The sequence below is a fragment of the Rousettus aegyptiacus genome, unplaced genomic scaffold, assembly GCF_014176215.1.
Source record: "Rousettus aegyptiacus isolate mRouAeg1 unplaced genomic scaffold, mRouAeg1.p scaffold_m13_p_1, whole genome shotgun sequence".
In the NCBI taxonomy this organism is placed as follows: domain Eukaryota; kingdom Metazoa; phylum Chordata; class Mammalia; order Chiroptera; family Pteropodidae; genus Rousettus; species Rousettus aegyptiacus.
Window position 1 is genome coordinate 148,533,350 of NW_023416284.1, and position 23,476 is coordinate 148,556,825.

Consider the following 23,476-nt stretch of genomic DNA (forward strand, 5'->3'; position numbering starts at 1 on the left):
TTTATTTATTAGCCCACATAAACTTTACAATAACTCAAGGAGATAGATAGGAATACTATTTCCATTTTAGAGATGAGGAAATTAAGGCACAGAGAAGTTTTTTAAAACAGCCTTGCCAAGGTCACCAGCTAGTAACTGGCTGAGCAGGAACTCGAATTCAGGCACTCTAGCTCCAGAGTCGGTGTTCCTTACCAGTTCCTTTTGTTGCCTCACTTCATCAGAGCAGCTCATGACATGCCCATTTTCCCTTGCCTTGGATTCTGGTATTCAAAAATGTGACAGGTCTTGCCTTTCCAGAAATAAATAGTTATTGAGGACACAGGACATATGCAGAAAGAGAGAAAAGCAATACATGAATCAAGTTGTCAAATGCTAGAGGAAGTGTGTAACTGCAAGTTCTACAGAAGTTTGGAAAAGAGCAAATATGGAGATGGGGAAATCATCAAGATTTTGTAATGCAGGTGGAACTTGACTTAGGGGTTGTAGAGAAAACAGAACTAAAACCAGAAGAGAAGAGCTGGGAAAGTTATTTTTGACAGTGGGGGCGGCAAGGACAAAGGCTCTTTGTGTTCAGGAAATAAGGCTCAGTGTCCACGGGGAGGAAGGTTTCTATACAGGAACACTGATATTAGAGATTGGAAGCAGTACAAAGTCATTTTGTAATATGTTTTAAAAACCTAAGAGAGTAAGGAGGACTTCCTGTTGGAGAGCCACTGGGGTTTATGAGTGGCTGTGTACGTGTACATGTGTGCCATGTCGGGCAAGTAAGTGCTTTCAAAAGGCTGATGAGACAGCAGGTGTATAACGTGGATGGGACTGGGAAAAGTCAGATAACAAACTGCAAGATCACAGAGAAGTCTCCAGTACACATACCTACATTCAGACACTTCCCAATTATTCCAGCGATGATTATCTGCTTGGTGAGTATTCCATGGCCTCGCCTCACCTACCACCTGTCCTTTGGGCGGGTTCCCTGATTGTTAGCACCTGAGGGTAGATGGAAGCAAAGCGGTTTTTCAATTAGTCTTTTTTCCCCCCTTCTGTTCCTTAGTAGCTGTGGTTAAACATTTGTTTTGGGAAGGAGAGATTTGTTTTGTAGATGATTAAAACCTTTTTTTTTTTTTAAATGGTACTTCCAGTCTTTTATTGAACAATTTGCTGATGAAGAGCGGAACTCATATTTGAGCCTAACCCTGGAATATGTAATTGTTAATTCCCTTTGATCTGAGATGGACTTGTAAATTGGGGCTACCCACATGTACTTTCAGACAGTGTTCTTGTAGCAGAATCTTGGTTTTGCTGAGGTTTTCAGATGAAAGTAGTTAAATGTACCCTCCTTAAAAAATGCTAATATTGCATACCTCCAGACTGACATTTATAAGGCCATATGATGATCATCCATATCAATTATTCTTACTTTTGTTACTACTTGAATATATTAAGCAAATGCTGCTTCTTCCTAAGTCAAATATAAATTACCAGGAGACCTGAGTAATTCTCTAGCAGCAGAGTACATGTTTGGCTCTAAAACTAAAGCGCTTTATTGAAGGGATAGAAAAAAAAAGAGAGAAAGAAATGGGAAAAATGAAACAGATTGCAATGTGAAACTTTTTTAAAGCAGCATTTCATTATTTCAGGCTATTATTAAGAATGTATATGACATCTAAATAGATTATAAAAGCTCAGTCCCAATACATCTCAATCACTAGTATATGTCTGAATATAGTAGACATAAAAATTATTCTAGTCCAAAAAGGCCAGATTATTCATCTTGAATATCGATCTTTTTCTTGGGCCCATTGTAGGCAAATATATTTAGGGTGTAACACACACACACACACACACACACACACACACATATACATAAATACTTTCAAGAAAAGGAAAAGAACTTAAAAATTTATATACTTGGTTAATAGCCAGCTATCAAATTGACTGTCTCTTTTCTCTGATTAACACATTTCACACGTTATTTTCAGTTCTTCCACTTGAATCTTTGTCAATTCTTTACCTCACAATCCCAACATTGCCTGACTATTTCTAGAGAAATAAGAAAACGAGTAGAAAAAAATCCATTCAGTTATTCCAGAATGGCACAGTTCAGTAGTATCCACCCATTAGCCTGAAAACTGGCTCCATTGCTTGTGAGAACTTTCTGACATCTTCACAGGCCTGCTGACATTAACATAAAGTAAAACAAAACAAAGTCTCAACTCCTCTGCTTCTGAATTTGTTTGGTAAATGAGAATTATTACTAAAGTTCCCAAATAAATAATTATGATTATGAATAATTAAAATGTTAAACTCAAGAGGGCACTCAACATTCATTACACTGTGTAACTCATGCCCTAAGGGTAGTAACTGCAATTAGTTCAGTTTTACAGCAAAAGAAAAATGTGACAATCAGTAATTGCAGGTATTTAGAATAAGGAAGAAAACAAGCTAACTTGCCTTTAAATCACCTTTTCCCATCTAGCAGAGGTATTTCTCTCTATTCTTAACATTTGTAGTAATTCCACAACACAGAAAAGCAACAGAGAACAGGAAAATATATTTCAAATCTGTAAGTAGATGTACTTCAGCTTTATTAGCTGTTCTAATTGAGTAATGTAGAAGATAAGATATAGCAATGATGGTTTTAAAAGAGTCCTTAAAAGTTATTTTATAAAGTTTATCAATATGTTTATTCATTTAATTTACAAACATTTATTAAGCACTTAACATGTGTTAGGGTTCAGGTTAAGTAATAGTTACATTGCAGTATGAGAATTAGCCAATGGTTGCTTTTTAAAATTATACGAACTTATGATACAAATTTGAATATACCAATATATTTGTATATTCTTACAAATATAAAGTTTGGAGTATATATCTATAATTTATAAAATGAAGTTTTCGAAGTGTTATTCTTTATTATTCTTGAAGTTGTGATAAATTATTTTAATTTAAAAAATTAAATCATAAAATTATTTATAATTTTCTCCCTCAGAGCCTCCTCTATAAAAAGTGTGTATGTATATATTACATTTATTTTATTTTGCAGTAATAAATGCTTTATAAGTATTAGGGAATTTTTTAGATATTTATGGAACTAAAATATAGTTAAGTTGGATATAATTTAGCAAATAGTAAGTACAATTTTGTATTTATGAGACTGTAGTAAGCAGATTTTTTTGCTCTGAGTCAATATCAAATTGGCAATCATGACCCAGGAAAGGGTTGCCTTTTACTAAATGCCTTTTCAGAGAGATACATTTTGTCTTTCATATAAGTAGAGGGAAGAATTCATTAGAAAGGTGGAATGAGTGATTTCAGAATGATAAATCTCATGATAATGATCAACCATGATAAACCATTTCCACTTTTAATGATTTGTTACCAGAGTCTTGTATTTCATATTTTAGGTTATTTAAATGCTTATATTTAATTTAAATATAACTTGCTAAATCTCAATGTTACTGTATCATTCATTTTGAAATTAGTTCATAAAATAGCTCAAAAGGTGCTGTGAAATTTTAATATTAAAATAAATCAGGATCCCTTGAATCTTTTGTTGGTTTTAGTTGTGAAACCATTTATATTAAGTATGACGGTGGGGTCTCTGGCATAGCTATTATGTAATAGAATCAAATATTGATATATCATTGTGTTTTCTTTATGTACATGATAGATCCTTTAATCTACCAGGCAATAATAATCTATAACCAAAGAGATGACTGTTTAAACTTTAAAGGAATTTAAATTTTATAAGTAAATATTGTCCTTAATACATTTAGGGGGAACAACCGTTTTTGGCAGATGATTCATATACATATATAAAACAAGCCTCTGCACCGCACTTTCTTTGAGTTAATTCGATAACACAACCAGAAAATGTTTTAAAGACAATGTTCTGATTTTAACTTCTATTTCAACCAACAACATGGTCTACATACACAGGAACCAAGAGAGTGGGTAGTAACGTAGAAGTATTTTTCCTGGTCTACAGAATATGAGGATCTTCTAAAATGCTCACAATAGCCATCTGAAGTAGGTTTCCTGGTACTGTGAGAAACTACATCCATGAACACCCTACAGTCCTTGGTGCTAAGTTGTGCACTTTATTAATGATATTCCTACCATTTATTAGGTATTGAATATGTATTAGGCACTGAACTAAATGTCTAATGAGGTGGTATTCTTAGGCCCATTTTACAGATGAACAAAGTGAGGGTTGGGCAGGCTGAGCCACTTGCCCAGGGTCACGAAATGAGTAAATAATGGAGCTGGATGTGAAGCCTCACTCTGTGGCTCTGTACCTCGCTGTCCCCAGCTCTCCATCGCAGAAGTCTAAGGAAGGCATTTTCAATTGTGAGATGCTTACAACCACCATGACCACAGCAAAATACTTCTCCTTTGCATAATATTGTGAGTTAATTAAAAAGTGGTTTGACTATTAGTACCTAAAATCTGTTGCTCCCAATATTTAGTATCCTCTCATACCAAGATATGCAGAATTTTCAAATATTTTATTAAAACCTAGGCCTTCTACTCTCCAATGAGACCTTATAGTTGGAGGATTCTGCTCCCACCATTCTCTGACATCAGCTCAACCTTCCGCACCCACTCCCATTCTGTAGGAATTTTAATTCTGAGCAGGCTATAAAATCAGACTCAGCTTATACATCCAGTGAAGTTGTGTAGAATATTTCTCTCTCTCTCTCTCTCTTTTTTTTTCACACTAGTACTATTATGTGGCATACCAGGATGCCTTTAAGCAATATAGTATCTCAATTACCTCCATTGCCATCTGTTTCTGTTTTTTTCAGCCCTGCTCCCTGGTTCCCTAAACAGTGAACGATATTCCCACTCAAGAGCTAGGACTTAGGCACATTCTCTGCAAAGAATGTAGGTAACAAATACAGATATCCCTCCTATTTGGATATTAGATTGTGATCAAAGCCAATTATCTATTGATTTTTCGTTTAGCATTTCAACTATCAGTTATTGCTTTAACTCTGGACATCCTCAGAAGGTCGGAAGGATTGGAACCATCACAAAATAACCATAATGAAGAGGTATTTTGAGGAGCAAGAAGGGGGAGACATGCAGGAGCATCTGCTTTGTTAATCTTGCTAAGGCCTTTAAATACCATCTGTTTTCTCTTCTTTTCTGGCGACCATTTCTCCTAGGCGAAACAATTTTAAAAGGACTGGGGGGAAAAATAACTTGGGAAACTAGTTTGAGATTTTAATTCTTTATTTCATCTGCCAGACAGTGAAACACAGTTAACTGCAGCAAGTGTTCCTAATAGATAAGGGAATTGTTCCTTCACATATAATTATGCTGACTCTAACAGTAGACATCGCCAACCATATCATCTTCATACTATTGGAAGTGCTAGTAAGTCTGAAAAGAATCCATTTCGAGGAGAGTCGAAGCTACTTTTATTTTACTTCATACCAGGGTTATCGTGGTATAAAACTGATAATTCTTTTGGGGGAACAATTTTTGGACTATAAAAAAAAGTATTAAAGGGTAAATGAAACTGACTGCCGTGACTGGCAGTAAGTTCAGGCATTTGATGTTCTTTTGTGTTTGCTTTGGAATGTTAAACAGGTTGTGTTCTTTTTAAAAGAACGCATTTTATTCAGAACATTCTCCCATGAAAGCCCTCTTTGACAAAGTGTCATTTTTTGATATATTACTACATGTCTGCCCACATTTTATATTCAAAAAAGGTAAGCAATGTTTTAACAACTTTTGACAAGCATGGGGAATTAAACTTCCACAGAGTCGACTCTTAATGTAATGCTGTAGAATGTTATATTTTCTATTTTGTACTTCTTTAGGGCAATGCACTTTAAATTATATCCATGTTTGGTTGAAAAAAGTTCAGAGAAACTAAAGATGAGTAATTAGAACAGAAAAACTTCAATTCCTCAATAAAATATGTTTTAAGCATATAATTCTGAATTGTTGAAAGAGCTACAGATATAGATATAAGTAACAGGGGATAAATTCAAAGAATTTTCTAGCTGAAAATCTCAACAAATTATACTTACATGTTACCTACAAATCATAAGTTTCAAAATCATATCATCCTACCCACTGGAAACCTCACATGGATAACCACAAGCACCTCAAGTCAACCAACTGCTCTTCATCCTGTGCCCCTCTGACTGTGACATTGCATGGCTAGGGTCCTGGGTGCTCTCCAGCCAGCCTCATCTATCTCTACTCTGCCCTGCCCTTGCTCATTCATTCATCCAGGGCCTCTTCCGGTTCCTTGAATAGCTCACATTCTTGCTTCTCTCTCCCTAGATCACTATCTCCTCCTTTTGGCCTATGCTTGGATGTCACTTTCCCCAGGAAAATTTCTCTGATAATTCTCTTGCCAGGAGTCCCTTGTAGAGCCCTTTCCTCTCCAGTCCGAGTTCCTGTTCAGCAGTGATGTCATTGTCTCTTCACTTGCCTGTATCCTCAATAGACTGCAAGCTCCACAAGGGCTCAGACAACGCAACGTCTGTCTTGTTCGCTATTAAATATCTGCTGCTGGGACTGGTGAGGAGTGTCCTGGATGCTCTCGAACTTCATTAAAAAGATTAATGAATCCCTGGAGTGAGAAGTTCATACATGAATGATTATTTTTTTCCCCTTTTGTTGATAACACAAACTGTTAAACGTGACCACTTCAAAAAATATTAACTGTTTGAGATGGCATGTGTTAATATTGATATTGCCATTTGATTATTTCATTTGGCTGGAACAAGTTTCACATATTGGTTTAAGAGCTTTCTCACACCACCTCTCTCTATCAAAAAGGGCAAGGTGGAATGTCATACTTGTATTTGAGTTTATAATATAGACTTCTCCTGATAACGACAAGGGTTGACTGAAAGGGGGAGAAAGAATTTATGGAGACAAATGTATGACATTTGAAGGAGCTTAAGGTCTTGCTTTATATTGCTGTGTCATTATCAGATAACTTTTAGAGGGATGCTGCAACTGGAAAAGGAGAAAATGTAAAACTAGTACCCTTTCGGTCAATCAGAGAAATGGAGCTGGAGAAGAGGATTTCTTATGAATATTGTTATTAGATAATCAACAGCTGTAATAATCAATATACTCTTGACAGTACCGTAAATCTAATAAAGCAGCTTTGGGTAACTAAAGTATGATTATGACAAATTAGGGCAATTGGTTTAGGGTTCTATGCATCCAAAATTCAAATAAATAATGAAAGAGAAATTGCATTAGCTGACCTCCTCAGATCCCTTCTCACATATAGGAGACGTTTATTAAGCATACCCCAAATAATATCATGGCTTAACTGCTTCTGTATTTCACAAATGCCTTTGGATAAGGGGAAGAGTGGATGAAGTTGGATGGGGGAAGGTGGTGGTTATAAGGGGAAGGAAGAGGAAGTGCTCTTTGAAAAGAGATAAGTGTAACTCTTATTTAAAAAAAAATCACAGTAGTATTTTTCTTAAGCTAAGATTAAAAATATGATGAGCTTATGGAACATTGTCTTCTACGGCAAAAGTAATATAAAACTAATTTTCATTCCCATATAAATTACTTAACACACCTGCCAGACTGGTTTTACACATTAATCCTGGCACTGATGGGCCATCATATATAAAAGAGATTCTTTATCTGTGTTTCTTAGTCTCCAACCTTCCATATTTCTTTGTCTCTTTAGGAAATTATTATTTCTTATTTTGAAATATATGGAAATAGTTCACCAGGAGCACACATGGAGTTTTCATTGGCTCTCTTCTGGGCTTCCTGGGGTCATCATGTAGATGATGGCAGAAAACAATTTCAAAGACAAAGTAATGATGGATAAATTAAAGGACAATATGTATGTATGTATGTATGTATGTATGTATGTATGTATACCCACACACATAGTGCCTATCTTAGAAATACATGTTTTACTAAACTGTATTTTCATCTCAAGAACTGTTCACCCTATCCTCACCTCTTTCCAAAATGCTTCTTTATAGCAAGTCTCATTTCAAAAGGGCGCTTCAAACTGATTCTGGAGAATTTAAGTTCTCTCTGCTCTTTTGGCAATATACTTTTTATCGGATGAGTAGAAACAATGTGAAAACACCTGTCACAGTAATTTCAAATGTCTATCATCTGCAAATTATACATAAATGATCTATGGTTGCAATGTGGTCCTTGAATAGAGGGCTTTTTTCAAGGAAGACAAACACATGCTATTGAAAATATAAAAGGGTACATTGTAAGAAAAAGCCACTTGTAGCATATGCGGAAACTTACAGTTTTTGTTTTTATCTTAAATCAAAACGAAGAGAACATTTCTGAAAGAACTTAGCCTTGCTTTTCATTCACCCAGAGCATTACATATACATGCACGCCTACTCCCAGGTATAGACATCATTCACTCAGCTCCACAGGCTGTGGCAGGAAATGGAGTTGGAGCTGGATTAGCGACAAAGCATTTACTGAATGCCTACTCAGAGTAAATGATAGATAATCTACACCCTCACCCCACGCCATCCCCCCAAAACAAAGAAAGGCATAACTGTTAAACATGCAGAGGTTTTTTTAAAAAGCACAGAGAAAGGCTTTGGGTTATAAATCTATTTTTAGATCCTACATACCGATTCTTTTTTGAGGTCTTAACTTATATTCTAGTCATTCTCAGAACTTGGTGCTGTAAGATGAATCTATTGTGCAGCTGGATCTGAGAATCTTGCCCTGAGATTTGGTGACAAACTTCCTTCCTGTTTCTCATTTCTGTCATCTCTTCACATCTGCATTTCCTTCATGACTAAGTAGACTTTTTTTTTTTTTCACCAGGGCTTGAAAGTTATATTTTCCTATCCCATCCCCTTTTCTCCTCTCAGAACTGTTAATTCAGTTCTACTGGTTTGCTTAGGAAACATTAGACATTTTAACATCCAGGTTTAAAGAAGTAAGTATGTAGCAAAGTAATGCTTCTATTTATTATCTAAAATAATAACACTCGAAACAGCTTTTGATATAGGGGTTGCAATTTTCTAGGAAATAATAAGGTATGAAGGGCAATAGAAAACATATCTTTTTACCCTCTTAAATTCATAATATTTCAGACATAAACTTATGGGAACATAATGGCATGGTATTATAATCACTCCAGTATTCCTAAAGATTTGACATTTTACAAAAATGTATATGATACTCAGAAGGGGTTCAAATGGGTCTAACCATCCTGTTGCTGTTTTGTAAAGCTGCATATTCTATGATAGTGTGGCTAAGGACAGCAATATCTAGTCCTCAAAAGGCAATAAAGAACAATCTGGAATGTGCCTTATTTCTAAACTATGGTGGCATGTTATAGCACTCTTTGTCAGCACTTTATTGGTTTCACGAGAATAAAAACAAACACTGAGGTCTTTACTCTGAAATCTGTTTCTAGAATTTATCTTACTAACAAAGGACTTAGTCCTGTGAGAGGTGTTCTAGTTATAAAAGAATTTCTCTTTGTAAAAGTGTATTTGCTATTTGAAAGGCTATATTTATTTGGCACTCTTAATTTATAAATGTGCATTAAAAGCAACAAACTGTAAAATCATACTTTTCCATGATCCGTATAATAAACCCAAAAGAAGGAAATTTACTGAAATAAGAATACTTTTATGTAACTGGGTGAAACTAGTTCATTTATGCATTTATATGGAAAGAACAAAAGAAAACCTAACTTTTGTGGATGTGAAAAAAATTTTGGAGTAAATCAATTTGCTTTCAGCGATGTTTCTGGTGGTTATTTACTTACCCCAATTGCATATTCATTGACGTTATCAAAAACAGTCTTACTTTTTCCTTTCTTGTATTTAGGCATACAATGATAGACAGCTCATACCAGTGCTTCCTTTAGTTGTTTGGATTTTGTTTTGTGTATATATATAAACTTAGGTTGGCTCAAAACAATAAAGGAAAATAAAGCATATTTCCAAAGCGACAACAACAACAAAAATAACCCGTTTTACTACACTGTCACTGCAGAGATGTGTCTTGGTGAATGGAATTTTAAACATGAAAGATGCTCTATCAATCATAACCAAATCCATTTACCAATCAGCCCTGCATATGAGTGACAAATAATGACAAATACAACAAATAACAGGCTAAATGGCCACCAAACAAAAGAAAATCTACTCTGTAATTGTTTATGCAGCAAGAGTTCACACATTTTAGCCTGAATTCTGACTCAAGAGAGAAAGACTCAAAATGGGAGAATACACACACACACGCACGCGCACACACTCACACATGCACACACACGCACACCACTCCCCAACACTAGGGGGTTACCAGAACTGCCCTATCAGATTTCCACAAATATTAAGACAGGACCTAAAACAGGAAGGGGTCCCTTTCAGAAACGGGTCATTATAAAGCTTTGATTTCCTAACTTGTTTTAAAATATGATTTTTCTTTTTGTCAGGCTGAAATTCTTCAGAGACAAGATTCAGGAAAGTAAATAAAACATTATGGGACAATGGACAGATGGAGGTATACTTTTTAGGCCAAGAAAACTGTCTTTATATAAAGCCCGTCTTTCTAGAGGGGAGAGAAATGAAGAAGAACGGCTTTTATAGAATAAGGGTGATTAGTAGCTTTTCACAAAATGTCATGTCAAACAAGAATTCTTTATGCATTTTTGAAAAATAAATGATCAATATTTACCATGTATGTGACAAGCTACTTGAAAACATACATTTTCTTTGTCTATTTTTTCATATATTTAGCACAGGAACTGTGTGAGTTGCCCGAACAAGACCTTTTTGGGATGTGGGACAGGGCGGGGACTCAAGCTCCTGCCACTTTCAAGTGTTTGTCATTAGACTCATTAACTCTCTCGAGAATGTAAGCTCAATGAAGGTAGGTTAATTTTTTTCTGTTTTGTGTATTGCTGTATCTCTAGCACCTATAATCTTGCCTGGCAGAAAGTAAATATGCAATAAATATTTGAGAAATGAATAAATGGATGTAGACCAGTTCCTCTGACTTTGGCTACTATATCTAGTTACCAGTTCATTGAGATGTCAGCATGTGTCACACATGACTAAAATGTAAAAGTGTCCTGGTGCAGCAATATGAACATTTTAAAGAAAACTTTCCTATTTTGCCAAAATAAATTTCCATAAACCATTTTTCTTCAGGGAAATCTGAGTGTGTATGTGCATGTTAGTGCACATGCTGTCCTGAATTCTAAAGTTCCTCTGGAGGGGAGATATTTCTTTATATGTTTTATTAGTATAATTATATTTTAAGATATAATAGTTTTTTTAACATGATTAAAACTATTACAATGTAAGTATCCACAGTAAACACAATGCCATTATTTAAAACAGAATAAGAATGTGTGCAAGTCACGTACATTGTAGTATTAATAGGCATTTCTTAGAAATATTGTAACAAGTTATCACTATTAGATTTTCATGTAATTACTTACAAATATAAAATACAAATTATTTATTTTGTAAGCTTCTATCAGTACTAAATTTAGATGATAATGCAAAATTTAAGTAGAAAAAGTATTTTTTGGAATTTTTCTCATCATTCAATAAAGAAAATAAAGTTTTCTATGGTTGGGCCACACTAATGATTAGTTCAATTTAATTTGTTTCTCTAAAAAACAAACTATATATTTCTCTGTAATTGTAGTGAAGAGTTCTCGATAAAGAACTTGAAGATATGAGTCTTTGCTTTGGTTCTAGCATTAAATAGCTCTGAAACTTCAGACAGACTATTAAATCTGAACTTTTCTAACCGCAAAAGGAATGGATAAGATTAGATAGGCTCTGAATCCTTACACGTTCTCCCAGTCTGTGGTTCAGGTGGTTATTCCTATTACAAGAGCCAATAGAATTAATCTCCATGAACAGAGAAAATTATCCTTCACAGGGTCACAGTGGCTAACCTTGCCATTATTAAACAGAATGCTCCGGGTGACATCCTGCAGTTAGTTACTCCAGCCCAACAGAAGCCACACTTGATGGTTCCTTACTTTTTAAAGTTCATTACTTATAACGATCTTTTGCCAACTACTGAGGTTGACACCCACCCCATAAGGTACCAATATATCTCTCAGGAAAGATTTACTGGAATGCTCCCCTACACCAAACCACATTTCTTTTCATATGAGTTTACACAAGGTTAAATAAAAAACTTCTGTCATAGCATTTAGCACAATAGATAGTTACAGACCAATCTATGTATTAGTTACACACCTATTTATCATGTCTGTCTCTATCTTTAGGGTGTAAACACCAGGACAACTAAGACTAGGCTTTTTTTTTTTTTTTTTTTGCTAATTTGGTCTTTATTTTTTCAAGGAAATAAATGAACATACCTTAAACAGACAGTGCTATAGGGCTTATTAGGGAAAACAGCAGCACCCTGCCCACTCCATGATTTTCAGCTCTCTAGAAGCAACTACTTTCTATTCCTCCAGCTGAATATTTTAGCATTTTTGACTATCTTTGTAAATATTATGGTTATATTACTTTTCCTTGAATTATTAGTTTTAGGCATTGAATATTGATTTCCCTCTTGGAAGGCTTTAGTCTCCTTTTACCCCCCCCCCCCCCCCCCCCCCCCCCCACGGCACGCCCCACACAAACACTTCCTATCGTCCCACTCTCCCAATTCGGTTAGATCAGGAGTGATTATTACAATTACCAATACATTATTATTATTATTATTATTATTATTATTATTATTGTTGTTGTTGTTTGTGACTATTCTCAGATGAGTCACAGTAGGATACCATGATTGCTTCCTTTTTTGCACAAATCCTCACTCCTACAGAGTTAATAATTATCTCATTTAGTTTGTTTTCAATAGCTTATCGCCATTTCAATCCTTCTCCTTTGCTTATTGTGTAAATCTCTCAATATGTTTAAATACCTTAGGTATTCTGTCAATTTCTTTGTTTCTTGGAGCTTTCTGCCTGGTTCCATTCTAAACTGGTTGATGCACCAGTTTAGATATCATGCTGGGTACTCCCAGTCCTTTCTCTTGGATTGTATCTATGCTTCCTGATTCCATAAACTGTATGTATTCTTTTTCTTTTCCCTTTGGTGAAATATTTTCTCTAAACGTTTTTTGAAAGAGGGTCCACGTAAGGTAGACTTTTCTGAATCTCGTGTACCTAAAAATATAATATTGTGAGACATGTCTATCCTGACAAATAATCAATAGTACATATAGATTCTAGATTAGAAATAATTTTGCTCCTGGATTTTGTTTATCTCTAGCTACCAAATATTGCTGTTGAAAGGTCTGATTCTGTTTTGATAGTTTATTCAATATATGAAATATATATCTTTGCCCTGGAATTTCTAAGGATTTTTCTTTGCCCTAAATGTTATAAAATTTCTTAATGAATGTCTTTTTTTTTTTTTTAACCCCTCACTGTGGTTGGTATATCATGGAACCCCTCATTTGAGAAACTCATGTTCTTTAATTTTCAGAATATTCCTTTGATGATTATTTTTTCCTTCCATTAAATTTTTTTTTCTCAAACTGAGAATTCTCATTATTCAAAAGTAGCATCCTTAACACTAATTTTAAAAAAATCTTCAATCCTATTTTCCATCTTTTTATCTTTTTGCTATATTTGCTGAGAAATTGCCTCGACTTTATCTTCCAACTATTTTACTTAGGTGTTTTTTTTATTATTACTTCTGCTACTTTGGACAAGGTTTTCATAAATTTGGAGAAATGTTTTTCACAGGGTTATTTTTGTATCATCTTCAGTCAGTGGAGGGCACAATATTATAAGAATTTTTGAAGGCACTTCTGTTGAGAACTGATGTATGCACATAGATTTCTAAATAACTAAATAATTATGATTGCAATACTCATAAGGTACTTATCATGTATCAAACACTGTTCCAAGCACTTTACATACATAAACTCATTTAATCCTCCTAATTACTTAAGAGATAGACACCTACTATTATCCCATTTTTTTCACAGAGAGGTTAACATTTTGCCCAATATCACACTAAGTGACAAGAGCACAAACCTAGGAACTGTATATCTAAGGCAAATTACACTTTTTTAAATATCACTTCTTTCAGTTAGAGTTTTTTGTAGAAGTTGAATAATAAATTCAAAACTAAACTTCAAGGCAAGAGCCTACAGTCTTGTAATTCTAAAGTGTCAATTAAAAGAGCAACACCCAAGATCAAAGGTAACATTTTATTTTTGAAAATTTAAGAGACTGCTTATAGTCTCAGAGGGAGGGCTACAGATCATTCAGCTAGAGACCTCAGAGTTATATATTTTGGGAAATATTGGTCCTAGGGTCATAGCTTTTATCCTAGACTTAAAAAGTAAAAGGAAATAAATTATTTCAATGTCAACCAAACATATATGCTACCACAATCTCTCTTTAAAAAGTTTTATAATGACCTTCAATTCCATATAATATGGTTTTAATATTTTTCTCCATAGTTTTCATAGAAAGTTATTATACTCTTGTTTGGTCTTCCTCTTTTTTTTTTTTTTTTTAATTTAATTCGACAGTACCATAAAAGTGTCTATTCACCCCCCCACCCGCCCCCCCCCCCCCCCAGAATCTGTCATGGTAACATTACAACAGTCTTTATGGAACCAAGACTAAGCAGTTAATACCCTGTTTGCCCATTTATGGAACACATTAAATCAGGAAGCTCTGATTAATCACTGATGTGTGGGACACTGGAGATTAAAGCTACCTGCTTCCTGATTTAATCAGGAAGGAACAGATCCATAAAAAGTGATAATGGATTAATATAGTAAATATAATAAAAGTTTAAAGAAATTATATATATAATCTTTATAGATGTATACATATACATATATATAAAGATTAAAGGTTAAAAGTTATAGTAATGGTTAAAAGAAATTATTTATACACACACATACACATCCTATATTATATGGCATAGAGAGAGAGAGACAGAAAGACAGAGACAACGAGAGAAAAGCAGTGTGTGTGTGTGTCATGGGAGCTTAGAGGAAGAAAAACTATAATTCTCCTTGGAAAAGACGAGAAAGTTCTCATAGATGAGGTGGTATTTGAATCATATTTTGAAGGAGAAATAAGTCGCGAGTTGATCCTAGTGAGTAAAGGGTACACCTCTTGGAACACAAAGAGCTTAGTTATGTTGAGGTACTACAAAGGCTACAACATTAGCATGTGTTTGAGATAGTGTCACATGTCCCTTAAGACAGTAGACTCTGGTGACATCATTGTGCCAGATTTGAATCCAGGAGCTGACCTTGGAGAAGTTTATTAGCAACTTCTCAGTGCCATAATTTCCTTATCTATTTAATAACAAAAATAACAGTGTCTAAACTGTAGGGTTATTAAGGGTTAAATGAAATAGTATTGTAAAGCCATAGTGCCTGGCATACAATAAGCACTCAATAATTGTTAATTATCATTATTATTACCCCAAAGAGACAACTAATTCTTATATAATTGATACCACTATTAAGGGTGAAATTTCTTCCACATGGTTTTCGCGCTCATAAGAAGCAATATTAGATTATGCTTATAGATTCCTTTGTGCAGTTACTCTCTTCTATAAGTCAGAGAGCTATCTTTGAAAGGCAGCTACACAACTTTGAGTAGTATCTGAATAGCCGTTTCACAGCCCATCCAAGTGTTCAGATTTCCCCAGTTATGAAGCCAATTGATAAATGGGCACAAAAAAAACAAGGACAAGAAACTCATAATGTCACTAGATACTGTATGTACAGATGTTAGAAGGACAAATGCTTTATTTAAGACATATAAGGTTTATCTTTTGCAAGGGAGATGAATCATATTGAGAGGAACCAGTTATCATTTGAGCAAGATAATTTAGAAATCCACCCTATAATTTTAATTTAGACATTTTGCCCTTACATTGACTAAATTTGGGCATTTGGCTGGAGAGATGCAAAGGAATTTATTTTCCAAAAGCTTGATCCTACTATCTGAATAATATTAAACCATTTTGGTCACTTCTATAGATACCATTGAGAGATACAAGGAAAGTTAGCCATACATACAACCTTTACATTTAGATTCCATATCCCACCACTTTCTGCGTGAGAGTTTAAGTCATTATTAAGTCCAGACAGCTACTCAGGAATGAGCGTTTGAATGACATTAACAGGTTTTGATAAACTTATTTCTCCAGAGCCAAAATCAGGAGAGCTGACCAAGTTCCACATTTAAAAGATCTTTTCTAGTTCCCTAGATTATGCCAGCTGAGAAAGGGAGAAAGAATAAGTTTGAATGTACAAAAGCAGCCAAAGTCAAAGAAATCCTGAATATTGGGGAACATAAGATTGAATATGAGTAGGTGTCAAATGAGGGGTTATAGACAGCCCAGGCCCCATGACTATGTAGGTAAATGTAGAACTCATCTGCTGTAAGCCAACGGAGAGTAGTAGGGTCAAGCTTGGAGGGTGCCTGCCTCAATCAAGGTATGCAAGTTAAAAAAAAAAAATTAAGCCAAACAAAACACAGCTGTGTCCAGGGCCAGGATTTTGTCTGTTTCATGAGCCTGTGGCTTGGTGGTCTGTGTTCTATGCTAAGAGGGGAAAAACTACACTATGAGGCAGAACTGGTCATATCATTTATTAATAAATATGCAATTGGTTAGAATACCAAAGGGATAGAGTTTCCAGCTGTATCCTCAGGCAGTATAAGGGTAAAATTTCGTTGGTGAGATCTATATTAAATTAGGGGACTTGGTATTAGGGCCTACATTCTCTAGTTTGGCCAGTTTGTTCTTAGGATCTCCTATGTTTTGCCTGTGAGTTGAGGTGAGCTAAAGAGTATAATGATCTTTCCTAATCTGACTTTCCAATGAGTGGAACTTCTGTGAGAGAGTGAGACATTACATCCTTTAAGTATCTTACTTATTTTATTTCTTTGTATATCTTCTTTACTTTAAACTGGCAAATAGAAACTGTATTGCCAAAGTTCCAATGACAAAGCCAAAGAATTAGGGAATGGCTCTTGTGAAAACCTCCTCCCTTCCAGACCTAGAGCTCAACTACTGGCATCTTTCTAAAACCCTTTCAGCCCAGCTAGGGCTCCACAAAAACAAACCCCACATTCTATGGAGTTGAGTATCAGTCTACAAAGTGACAGTCACTAGATATGTATTTTAGTATGTGTGATGATAATAAGCTATGTATTAGTATTTTTTTTTAAGGTATCAATTTAATGATGTCTTGGAATCTATTTCTTTTTTTAAAGGAGAGGATTTAGTATCATTAAGGAGAAGAGAATAAATTCCTGGCAAATTTGTAAATGAAAAAAAAAAAATTAAACAAGAGATAGGGAGAGAGCTCATTGAGGAAAAGGTTCTTTTGAAGGGCAAAGAAGTAAAGGTATAAGGTTCTTTTTTGGTGGTTGTTGCTTTAAAGAGACAAGATAATTTTAACAGCAGGATGGAGTCAGCATGAGACCCCAGGGCTTCAGCAAGCTGGCCCAAAACAAGAATTTTTTGGTTGAAATGAGAAGTGAACTCTCTATTCCATGGGACAATCAGGATTAATGGAGAAAGGTAGGGGGTAAGTTTAATGGACACTTAGCACTTTTCTTCCTACACACCAGCAGGGCTGATACAGGAAGTGATTGGTTAGGTTTGGTGAAGAAATTCTGGGACAGCTTCTGTAAGTACACAAAATTCAATGCATAATTAAGTAAATTAAAGAAATGATTGCATTTACTTGTATGTATTCCATATTGTAGATTTTGCTTTGCTTTGTAAGTTATGTGGATTTAGAAAAAATTTTGGTAGACATTCACAATTAATAAAAATATCTGCTACTTAGTATAAGTTTTTGTTTTAAAGAAAATAAACGCATTAATGAGACAACTACAGGTTGTATACCTAATTCTCATGTAGCTTAAATCTGAGGAAAGTCGCACACCTGTCTGTGACATAGACATCCACATCTGTTCTCTGGAAGCAGGTACCCAGAGGCTTAATGCCCTAGAGAAGTGGATTGAACCATAAAGAGTTGTTTTTAGAATACAGACTTAAAACATCACATGTGATTTCAAATAGATACCTAGGTGTTCTGAAGACATAGGGCAACAACTGTCCAGAAGTCAAACTGAAGGAATAATAATAGGGGTAAAAATATTAAAATCATAAAATATTCATGCATAAAATAAGAATATAGCCAAACACATAAATAGGAACATAAAAATAGCATGTCATGTACAAAAATAACGGAAGAAAAGAACAACATACCACTCACCAATACAAATAGGGGAAAATAGCAACAAACCAAAAATTCAAGTTCAAAAATGACTTAAGTGTGAAAACGACTTAAGTTTAAGTCTTTCATAAAGGATATGGACACAGGATAAGGTATTGGAACAAAAAAGATTCACCCACTCTTTTTAGAATTGGTCAGGTCTACATGGCATTTTCCAATATGTGAATTTGTGGAATATTGGTTCTGTGAGATACTCCATTAAAAAAATTCTTTATATTTGAGAAATACTGCAAAACATTTCTCTCTTAGCATTTTATAATGCACACAAGCAAATTAAAAGCCCTGAGAAGTCCTATAGTAAAGAAAGGTTTATTTTATACCCAGAGCTCACCATTATAAGGACAAATAAAAATTTTTAAAAAGAGGCTTAATTCTTTCTGTTGAAAATTAGGGAAGAGACTCCTTCCTCTTCCTTTTTCTTAGAGCATTTATTTTAGAACATTTATAATTATAAATATTTTCTCCTCTCTTTAAAATGTATATAAATTCTTTTGAAAGATAGATAGGTCTTTAATCAGCTTTCTGAATCAGGGAATGGAAGCCATTTTTTCAAAGAGAGTTTCAAGGAAGACAGCACTCCTATCTCCTAGTTTTTGTGTGATGCCTTGCTCCAATTTACAGTTACTTCCTGTAAAGGTATGTTTTTTTGTGTGCATAAAAGATGGTCACCCTAATTACCAGGTATTGTTAGGATAAACTATGTGGGAAAAATGGTGCCATCAACTCCTTGTACTGTAGGACTAATTATTGTTTACCTTGAAAACCTGTAATGGGTTGTATCTACTTGACTATATAGGGGGGTGTGATTCCTTTCTATTTTTGCAACCTCTTAGTGGATTGCCTGTGATGCATATTACATATTTGTTTAATGCTTACTCAATAGAAAAAAATGTTTTCTACTGCCCTTGTTGAAAGGATTTCTGGATTAGTAGAATATATGTTTTTTTCCATAACACCATACAAACCTGAGTTATCACCACCCTTCCCTTTTATAAACACCATTTAGAATTGCACACATTTTGGGAAACACTTATTTATAGTATTTTATTTAAGGTTTTATAAAATGACTCCAAATATCTTAAGGTCCTAATTACCTTAAGAATGAGAATTAAGAAATTCTGCCTGAAAAAGAGACAAAGAACCCAAGTTACTTTAGGCATCCAAGCAGCCTTTCTCATCTGGGCTTCCTCATCTGAACCAAAGAAAACACACACACACACACACACACACACACACACACACACACACACACACACACACACACAACTTCTCATCTTTTTCTAGGATACTACATAACCAGTATTATTCTAGATATACAGGAGAGAACTTAATTTTTTATATACAAGAGATCTTTAAGGCATGAAGGCTTCATTCCCTTGTGAAACTCCAGCTGAGAAAAGCTGGCTGATCTTCACTTCGCTCTAAGAGCAGAGCAACCTCTATGCTGATGACTATTCTTCCAAACTCCAGACATCATAAAGATAATTGCTGACTTGACACTTTCATTTAAATATCTAACAGATCTCTTAACTCATTGTGCCTAGTACTAAATTTAATCTTTTATCATAACCCTGTTCCTCAAAATATCTCCTTTATGTCAGTTGATAGTAATGCCATTCTTCTAGTTGTGGTCAAAAACCCCTTGATCCTTCTCTTTTACCTATACTAAGGAAATCTTATTGGCTCTCCCTTCTAAATATGCCTACCAGTGGCATTCCTCACCACCTCTTTTGCTGGACTCTCTGCTTTAACTGTCGGTCTTTTCTCTGTCTAGTCATTCTCAGCATGGTAGCCTGACTGGTCCTTTCTAAGCTATCTCTCTGACCTCATCCAGGTACACTATCCTCCTTGGAGTCTGCAATGACTGTTTCTTCTGCCTGGAATATTCTCCTGTATGGCCACATTCCTCACTTTCTTCAAGTCTTTACCCAAATGTCACCCTCTTAGTGAGTCTTCCTTGACCACTCTACTTAAAACTGCAACCATTCACCAATACTTGGTGCTCCTGCTCCCCCTTATCCTGCTATTCCCTGTTCTGCATTACTTATTTCCTTCTAATATGCTACGTAATTACTTATATGTTATGTTTATTGATATTTTCTGGTTCTTCTCTGCCCTCTAAAATATACCATGAATGTGGAATTCTTTGTATTCCAAGCTCCTAGAGAGTTCCTGGCATGTAGGAGATAGTCAATACTTGAACAAATTAAACAAATGGAGTTTGAAATCAGCAGCAGGTGAGATTAAGATTTGATGCATGAAAAAAAAATATCCAAACAGGCAAACTGTCAGACTCATTTATAGGTTGATAAGCAAGGTCACAAGATCCTCTTCTAGGGTATTATAAACCTAGAGTACATTTCTAAACAGTGCAACACAGTGAGAGAAAGCTGGCTTGGAGGCAGGATATTGAAGCTGACCTTGGTGTTTCAGATAGCTCCACAAGTGTTATAGATTATTTTAAGGAAGAGATGAAAAAAACAAACAAACAAACAAACCAAAAACCTGAGGACTATGCTTTTCTTTCAAAGTCAATCTGAGAGTAATCTATTGACAAGGAATTTGATTAACTCTTCCTAAACAAAAACTGGAATCATAAATTTCTACTGACAAAGTGGTGTTGCAAATAATTTACATTTTGACATTACCTTCTAGGCTCACAGGTGATAAGTTCGATTTCTTAACCAAAACCTGAAGTGTTGAGGTATATATACTCCATACACGCCATGATACATTTAGGTTGATTCTCTCGTTTTGTAATCAGAACTGATGATTAGTTGGTTAATTGGAAAAGATGGCTAAGGTGTGAATTTGACAATTGATGCACACTTTATACATTTCACTTTAACTTAAAACATAGGAATCATCTTTTGAAGGAAAATCAAGGTCTTTTCTTTGAGCGTGGGTCTTGTGGCATCGATGTTTCTTATTATTTTCCTTGCTAATAAGTTATAATCCATATTTCACCAACTACAAATTCCAGTTTCATTTTTTTAAAAGTAAAATTTTAAAGACACTTGTAAAGAATATAAGTATGTTCCAAAGTAATTTTTTAGGTAATTTTATATCCTAGGAATGGATACATTTTATTTTTAAATTCTTTAGTCTTTTGGAATTGTCCATGCCTACTTCGATAAAATTATTTTGCAACTTATCTTTATTCAGTCTTTCCAAAGAATTCAACTAAGTTTTATAAAAAATACTCTTGAATTTCGGATTTATATTCCTAAATTACTAAATATTCAATTAAAATACGTAATTCACAAAATACTATTACACAAACAATTTGGAGGCAGATACTACCAGTTCTTGATAAGTACACAACAACTGGTGGAAACGAAAGTGTAAAGTGATCTAGAAAGTGTCAAATTGGTGATATATACTCCATACACGCCATGATACATTTAGGAAATTTTGTAGAGGGCTTGGTGAGCACTAGTGGTTGATTTTTGCCAACAATAACCAATTTTCCAATTCTCTGAGACCAACTAGGTGGCCTTAAATTCAATTCAATTCAGTTTTGACACTAAGTATCCAAGTTGGCACAGATTTGACACAAACTACCCAGAATTAGCACAGAACCCCCAAGTTAAAGGCTAAGTCCCATGAGATTGCTCTTATTTCGGATGCTAGTCTCATGTCTTGGGTTGCCAGGCTACACACACTGTCTGACTTGGTTACAAATTCAAGGGGTCTAGGTTCGATATCTGCTTGAATGATTCACAGAACTCAGGGAAATGTGGTACTATGGTTACTGGTTTATTATAAAGGATATAACAGGAAGAACCACATGGAAGAGATGAATAAGGCAAGGTACAAGGGGTGGGGGTGCAGAGCTTCTGTACCCTCTCCAGTCGTGCCACCTTAGCCATCACTGTTCACCAACCTATTGTTAACCTCAATGTTTGGAGTTTTTAATAGAACTTTCATACATAGGCATCATTGATTAAATCACTGGCCATTGGTGATTGAGCTCAGTCTCCAGCCCTCTCCCCTCTCTGGACATTGCGATGGGGCTGAAAATTCTAACCCTCTCATCATATGATTGGTTTTTCTAGGTCCCCATTCTTCCATGAGTCATCTCATTAGCAGATAACAAGACACTCCTATTATTTAGGAAATTTCAAGTTTTAAGAGCTTTGTGTCAGAATGAGGGAGGGGGAGGGCAAAGACCAAATATATTTTTATTTTATCGCAAATGGTTATGGTGTTATAGTGGGCATTTTGTTTATCTGTTTCCCCTTCTGGACTGTGTACTTCTTGAGGGCAGTTTCTTATGTCCGTTTTTCTTTATTTCTCCTGGTGTACAAATCAGATACTCAAAAAATTTCAATAAAGGAGTAACTGTCTAAATGAAGCAAGCAAGTTGTATTTTAGTAGTCTACAATATTATAAAAAATGATAGAACCAGACATTTCAGGAGGAATGAAACTATCAGAGTCAACTGTAATAATTCTTATGACAAAATTCTTATTAGCTAAATATTAAGATGTAGAAACCCTGATATCTAGCCCAAAATTGGTCACCTACTCACTATATATGATTGGGCAAGTCACATCAGATTATAGAATTTATTCTCTTCTATAGTAGCCAGCCAAGTAAATCACATTGTCACCCATTTTATGAGGTCTGAATGTTCTCGACTATAACACACAGGAAAAATAATACCACCTTTTATCACAAAGCAATATTGTGAAGGTTAAATAAGGTAATGTACTAAGATGTTTGTCACTTTAAAACATTAGTCAAATAAGAGTAATTACGATGTTATTAAACATACACTGACTTCTGAGTAGCAAAAGAATATTAATGAAAATGTATAGAAAAAATTAGCTATAAAGTTTATTTAATCCTGAAAGAGGCTGTAAAGTTTGGAGCTGCACACATAGCTCAATCTGACCTTCCAACTCAGTCTGAGAAGGCTGTGGCATAAAGCAGAAGGAATATTATTAAGTGCATTAAAAATTACCTTGTCTTCAGTCCACTTTGGGTTTGATGCTAATCAACGGGAAATTTTCCTGTATAAAGGCTGGATACAGTATATCACATTCAATTCTTTCCAATAAGATTATTTATTGCTATTCAATTCACATTTCCCTCAGGTTTTGGCAAGATTATAGAATTTATTCTCTTATATAGTAGTCAGCCAAGTAAATCATAATGCCACCCATTTTTCTTACCCAGTATC

The 23,476-nt window shown here is 34.8% G+C and overlaps 1 protein-coding gene across 5 annotated transcripts in view; it reads right to left on the minus strand.

Annotated features, from left to right (window-relative positions):
- Nucleotides 1-23,476, minus strand: part of HS3ST5 (heparan sulfate-glucosamine 3-sulfotransferase 5) — a 139,511-nt gene that overhangs the window by 93,734 nt on the left and 22,301 nt on the right. For 2 of the 5 annotated variants that reach the window (XM_016136967.2, XM_016136969.2), the window contains exon 2: nt 874-987. The exons of 1 other annotated variant lie outside the window; for it this stretch is intronic. The gene's annotated coding sequence lies outside the window, so the exon portion shown is untranslated. Of the gene's footprint in view, nt 1-873; nt 1,838-23,476 lie in introns of those variants that run through there. 2 more of the 5 variants (XM_016136970.2, XM_016136968.2) reach the window with 2 other exon arrangements.